This window comes from Urocitellus parryii, chromosome 11 (genome assembly GCF_045843805.1).
Source record: "Urocitellus parryii isolate mUroPar1 chromosome 11, mUroPar1.hap1, whole genome shotgun sequence".
NCBI classification, from domain to species: Eukaryota; Metazoa; Chordata; class Mammalia; order Rodentia; family Sciuridae; genus Urocitellus; species Urocitellus parryii.
Window position 1 is genome coordinate 92,495,267 of NC_135541.1, and position 6,884 is coordinate 92,502,150.

Consider the following 6,884-nt stretch of genomic DNA (forward strand, 5'->3'; position numbering starts at 1 on the left):
GGTACCCTGACTTATTTCAACTACAAATTGCTAGTACACCTTGCTCCTCCCTTCCAAAACATGAACATACCAATTACTTCACTGGCTACATGGAGGTGGCCTGAACAAACCTCTTCAGACTTTCAGTACTCTCATAGTTTACTCAGTTGTAAAATGGGGACAATAATGGTGCTTACCTCTTAGGATTATTTTGATGGTTAATGAGCAAACATATGGAAAATGCTTAAAATTGCTTGCTGAGATTTAAGCAGTTAATTGGCCTATATATTAAATATGTCAAGTATTAGTTTATCTTTATTTATGCCTGTGCTTACTTTCTTTCCTTTAGTCTCAGGGAGTGAAGTGTTTCTTCTCCTTTTCAACTTTGGTACTTCTTGGCCTCATGTCCTCTTATCTCCTTTAAAAGAGGAAAAGTAAAACTTTCTTTTGTTTTTCAATGCTTTTGGTGTGTTTTTGTTTTTTCAACAGTGCTGAGTATTATACTCAGAGGCTCTCTACCTCTGAAATACATTCCAAGTTCTTTTCATTTCTTTCTTTCTTTTTTTCTTTTTTTGAGAGAGGGTCTTGCTAGGTTGTCCAGGCTGACCTCAAATTTCTGATTTTTCTGAGTCAGTCTCCTGAGTTGCTGAGATTATAGAAATGTTCCATGGTCCCTAGCCAACTTTCTTTTCTTTATCCTATATTTTCAAATTCTTCCTGTCTCATAACAATGATCCTCTCTTGACTCTGGCTCTCCCATCTTTCCCTTTTCCCCTCTCTGATCCACTTTCAGTCAAGGTCTTTGACAGAGCAAGGTCTACACTTTCTGTCTCATTTCCCTTACTCCATTTGTCTGTTTCCTTGGTCCCAGGCTTGATCACCACCAGGTTCTGACTCAATCTGTGCAAGCTTTGAATTGCATCACAGTAGAAGCACATCAGAGTAGGTACCCTGAGCGCACTGCTTACACCGCACATCCTAATTCTCTGTTCCTTTCTTGTGCACACCCCAGCAAACAGGACACACTGTATGGGGGGGGGTGCACAGGTACCATTAGACTAGAACGTGCCAAGTGCGCAAGTTCATTCTCGGTTAGTCAAGGCAGCACAAGGTAATTTCTCAACTATTGGCCTTGGGCATGGCTGACTACAGTCATAGCATCTCTCCAAGCCATTTTCATGCCTGGTAAAGGTCCCTGGAGGACAACTGCTGCAAACTCACAGGCTTGTGTTGGTACAATGCTCAGAGACATAGGTTCCTACTGGACACTTGTCACAGGTAAGTACCTGGCCAGTGGCACAGTCAACATGGTGGTATGTGCATTGAGACTTGGAGCCTTGGGTTCTGGCTGAGCCATGGTGGTGGTGCTAAGGAATCTAAGTAGGAGAAAAGAGCCAGTGATCATAGTGGCTCCAATTCTGCATGTGATGCAATGCGATGCGGCTGCATTAGGCGAGGGTGGTGCTGCTGCTCTCAGGGGTACCCAAGGCTGGGGGGGTCGTTCTCAGGGATGCCCGGGGTGGGGCTTGTGGCTCCATGGTAGCTGGAATCCGTGGCTGCTTTTGCCCAGCGCCATATCCACCACCGCCTCCTGGGACGGGAGCCCATCTATCTCCAACACCCCTTGTGCACTGCATCAGCCAAGCAGAGGAGGAAGGTGGCAAGGGAGGCACTCGGCACCTGCCAAGTGGCGTGGCTGCCAGGGCTGGGAGAAACAGCCTCAGCTGAAGCCTGGGCCTCCAGGTGCACTCCTCAGACAGCGGCTGAGGAGAACCAGTGAGGAGGGCTGGCCCAGAGAGAGCAAAGGGACAACTTCCCATAGCAAAGCCTCCAGCCACTACCAAATACCCTCCTCCGCTGCCCAGACCCGCAGGCGAGGGACTGTCCTTTCTTCTTTAAGTTAAATATTTCTGGTATTTTGTCACTTTGATCGGAAGCTAATTAATACAATATCTTTATAATCACTTTAGAATTAAGGTTCTGCTTTACTTTAGTAATCTTCATTAGCATCAATCCTATTCTTGGTCCTTTGCTCTTATTATCTTATATATTTTAATACATTCTATATAAATTTTAGAACCAGCCTATTTAGTTACATACACATAAGCATACACACACATATACTCCCTTTTTGGATTTTGATTATAATTTTTTAAATGTGTAGCTTGATTTGCTGGTGAATTGGCAAATTTATAATATTAAATTTTCTCTCATGAACATTACATCTTTTATTTAGATCTTTTTTTTAACATGAGCAATTATTTATTGTAAAAGAAAAAAGCAATGACAGTTCCAGGGGATGAGTGGCTGCCATCCTCCTAGCACACAGCAGCACAGTCGCAGGAGAATCAGACTCTTGAGTTCTGGAGACATGGGGGTGCACCAGGGACAGCCGAGGCAAACCACTTTCTAGATGTTCACCGGATCTTATACTTGTCCCACTTCTTTTCAGGGTCATAGGGCTCACAGCAGATGGCAGGGTAGATGTGCTTGTTCTTCTCATACCAGCTCCTCAGCACCACCTTTTCTGCATGAGACTCATACTTTTCCACAGTGGCATCACTGAGTATCCACCCATCATCATGAAGATCAAAGTTAAAGAGTGGCCAATTCTTCCCACTTACCTTGGTAACGATGAAGTCACAGAAACTGTGATGATGGGGAATGATTAATCCTCCTTGATGTACATGAACTGCTCCACCCCTGCTGACCTGAGCTCACTGGAGTCTTCACACAGGATCTCAAGTGCCTTCTGGAGGAACTGCTGCATTGTATTGCCCTTTTTAATTTTGACTGTCTGCTGGTGTCCACAGCCAGCCCAGTAATTGAAAGTGATTTCAATCTCTTCACTCTTAATCTTCTCCTGCTTGGTTTCCCACTCCTGCTACAGCTCTTCCCGGAGATGATTTTCCGCCTCCTCCCTGTCTTGGTCAGGCAAGAAGCCAGTGTCCACATTTGGGTTCTTCCCCAATTTCCTTCTCTTTGTGGTGATCTCTGCCCTTTCCAGCTTCCCCTCATGCATGGTCACCTCCTCCTCCTTTTTACCTCCCTCCTCTTCTTCCTCCAAGGTGAAGGGCAGGCTAGAGATCTTCTTCTTGGCCTCTTTCTTGTGCTCTTTTCTCGCAGCTTCTCCAGCTTTAGCTGTAGCTCCTTTGACTGCTCCCTCTTGGCCAGCTGCTTTTCCTGCTCCTTCACCAGTGCTTCCTGTTAGGCTTTCATGTCATTCAGGGTCACAAGGCCGATGGTGCTGGACTTGAGCTCTGCCTTCACAGCATCATAGTGTGCAGAGAACTTCTTGTCAATGTTGCATTTCATTATGTTGTTTTCTGTGACCCGCTGCTTCCTTTGCTCCATCTGCTCCTGCTGCTCTTCCCATTTCTTCATCAGATTTTTGCCATGTGCTGCCTCGCTTGGGATGCCCTTGTACTGAGCCTTGATGGCAGCAGAGGTGTGAGCAGTGGCAACAACTGTGACAGAAGCCCTGCTAAATCCTAGATTTTTTTTTAACAGAAGGGAATCAATACTGAAAAATGTCCATTGGGAGATTTCTCAGTGAAAGCAGTTTCAGTAGTGTGACAAAGGGCTACATCAGACTGCAGAGGGCTATTGAATGAAAGGGAGGTGAGGAGGTGAGGTCTGTTATTGTGTTTTAATGATTTAGAAATATTGAGATAAAGAAAAAGAACAAATGAGGAAGTCTAAATATTATTTATTTTTTTAAGGATAGGTGAGCTTTGAGGAAGAATATCTGTCAGAGAAGGACATGTTGCACATGATGCAGAGAGAGGAGGTGGCTTATAGCCAACTGGGAGGGGTTGGAACGAACATCTCAAGATGTGTGTTTGTGTGTGTGTGTGTGTGTGTGTGTGTGTATGTGTGTGTGTGTGTGTGTGTGTGTGTGTGTGTGTGTGTGTTGAGGTGGAAACTACAGTTTACACATGGTAAATAGAGAAGACCTTGAAGGTGATATTTGAGTAGATCTGAAGGAAGTGACATGGAAAACTTGAGGAATCCTGGGGGAGAGCTTTCCAGACAAAGAAAATAGGAAGAGATTGGGGCTGAAGGGGGTTTGGAATAAAGTGAATGAGAAAGAGGATGCTAGGAGATGTGTGATTGAAGAGGTAACAGGCCATATCAAGTGAAGTCTTGCAGGAAATTGTTAGGACTTGGACTTTTACTGATATATTACTGAATGGTTTTAAACAAGTGTGTGACATGATCTAACTTAAGTTGTAACACCCTCACTCTGCTGGTGTCCTGAGAGTAGCTAGTGTAAGGATGAAATCAAGGACAGCAATTAGGATAATTTTACAGCACAGACAAAATTTGAGGGTGGCTTGTACTAGGATGGAAGAAGTAAGAACTGTTTGGATTATTGATATATTTTGAAATGGTGACAGGATTTACTTCTTAGTCATGTGTATGATACAAAACAGGGTAGTCAGGAGTTTTGATATGAGCACTTAGAAGACTGGGGCTGCCATGTAGTGGGATAGACAAGATTGTGAGAGAAACTGGGTTAGGACAGAGTGAATATCAGAATCTAGTTTTGTTTTTGTTAAGTTTCAGATGCTAATCTGACATCTAAATAAAAATGTCAAGTAGGAAACTTGAAGTAGTAATCTGGAGTTTAAAGAAACACCCTAGCTATAGAATTATGAGTTGTTACTTTCAGAAAGTCTTTAAAGCCATGAGACTGGGAGAGATGACCAGGGAGAGAATACAGTATACTGAGTCCTAATATTTTCCAATGTTAAGAGACAGGGGAGATTGGCAGAATCAGAAAAAGTGACCCAGAAAGAGCAACTAAAGAGAAAAGGGGAAACCAGGAGAATACTCTGTTCTGGAACCCAAATACAGATGACAGTTTGGGAGGAGATAGTTCTTTCTGTCAAATGACTCTGATAAGCTAAGACAGGACAGGGGATAGACACCACTGGATTTAGCCCTGTGGAAGCCATTGGTGGAGTAATGGTGGTAAGATCTTAGTGGGTTCAAAAATGGCAAGGAGAGATTGGAGACAAGGTAGATAACTATTGATGAAGTGTTGCTGCAAGGGCAGAGACAGTAACAGAGTGATAGTGGGGAAGATGGGGATAAGAGTCTTTTTGTTTTTATTTATTTTTGATTAAACTGCTTTAGCACTCATGTTTTGGGAAGAATTGGGATGACTTGGGGCCTGAGAATGAGTGTTAGGAATTGAACTGGTGGCTTGAGGAGATGCTTTAGGATTAGCAATAATCCCTGAAAAAAATGAGGACAGAAGTTGGCTGAGACAAAAATTTGAAACCAAAATCAGTAAAGCAATGTATCTCGCTGTATTTTTTCAAATTCTTAATTTCATTTAATAATTTGAGAAATTCTTTGATGCAAATTTTTTTTCTTCTGAGGTACAGATGATTGAGCCTAGGGGTGCTTAACCATTGAACTATATTTTCAGCCATTTTTTTGTTTTATTTAGAGACAAGGTCTCTCTGAGGCTGGCTTTGAACTGGTGATCCCTCTGCCTCAGCCTTCCAATCCACTGGGATTATGGGCTTGTGCCATTGTGCTGGCTCTGATGGCAATATTTAAAATTCATAAAATGGGCTTGAACAGTATCATCTCAATGGGAATTATAATTACGTGGGTATTCAGATTTTTTTGACATTTTGGATATTAGATATTTCAGATCCATAAAAATGGAAATTGTCTTTTAAGATCTGCAACAACAAAGGGTATTTGTCAGCATGACTCTATTTCTAGAGAGATTATAAATGAAAAGAAGTTATAAAATTCCAGCTCCCCGAACTGCTCTGGCCCAGGGCTAAAGAACTTGTGGAAACTGCTTCTTGGAGCCTGCTCCTATCAGAACATACACCGAGCCCGGAGTGGCCAAATTCCGGCTCCTGGAACTGCTCTGGCCCAGGGCCAAAGAACCCGTGGAAACTCCTTCTCGGACCAGGTCCTGCTGAATATTGTGGAGGTAAATACCAACCAAGCCTTCATAGGCAGTGGCAACAGGATTGAGACAAGGCTTATTAGGGCCAGTCAGGACTCACCCTTTGCTTTGGTCACCTGGCAAAGGGAACAAAATGCTGCCATTTGCATGGGATACCAACATGGCAGAGATATGAGGTCATCAGAAAGCAGTAGAGGAGATAACTTCATCGATACCAGCAGTGACAGAAACAGTTGGTCTCCTGGTAAATAAAGTGAGTCACATACACCCAAGTCTCTCTCACTTTGTCATCAGGCCAGAGAGGCAGAGCAGAGCCACTGCCCGCCCCCAGAACAGGCCCAGCAACCCACAGGCCTGGTAGCCACATCACTCCAATTGGAGTAGGGGCAGAGCAGAGCCGCCACCCTCGCCCAGAACAGGCCCAGCGACCCGCAGGCGTGGTAGTCACATCACCCCAATTGGATAGGAGCAGAGCAGAGCGGCCACCTGCGCAAGCAAGGTAGGCAGACCTGCCACTGACCGGCAGAACAGGCCCAGTGGTCCTCAGGCGTGGTAGACAAGTCACACCAATTGGAGGAGGGGCAGAGCAGAGCCACTGCCCGCGCCTGCAAGGTAGGTAGACCTGCGATCGACCAGCAGAACAGACACAGCAGCCCGCCAGTGTGGTAGACAGATCACCCCAATTGGAGGAGGAGCACAGAAGTCCCCCGCCCCTGCAAGGGAGACTTATCAAGTAGAGCAATATAAATATATAGGGAGAAAATTTCAAAAACACAAGAGTTTCACCAAGCAGAAAGAAACACAAGCAGTATGAAAAGACAAGAAAAGAAATGACCACAAGCAAGGCAGGTCAACTCAACTTTAGAAGAGGTAATAGCTGCAGCAGATGAAATGTCAGATAAAGAATTCAGGATATACATGCTTCAGATGATCTGGAGTCTCAAGGAAGACATTAGACAGCAAA

The 6,884-nt window shown here is 44.3% G+C and overlaps 1 pseudogene; it reads right to left on the reverse strand.

Annotated features, from left to right (window-relative positions):
* Positions 1 to 2,396: 2,396 nt before the first annotated feature.
* Positions 2,397 to 6,129, reverse strand: LOC144249135 (protein FAM50A pseudogene; annotated as a pseudogene).
* Positions 6,130 to 6,884: the final 755 nt, after the last annotated feature.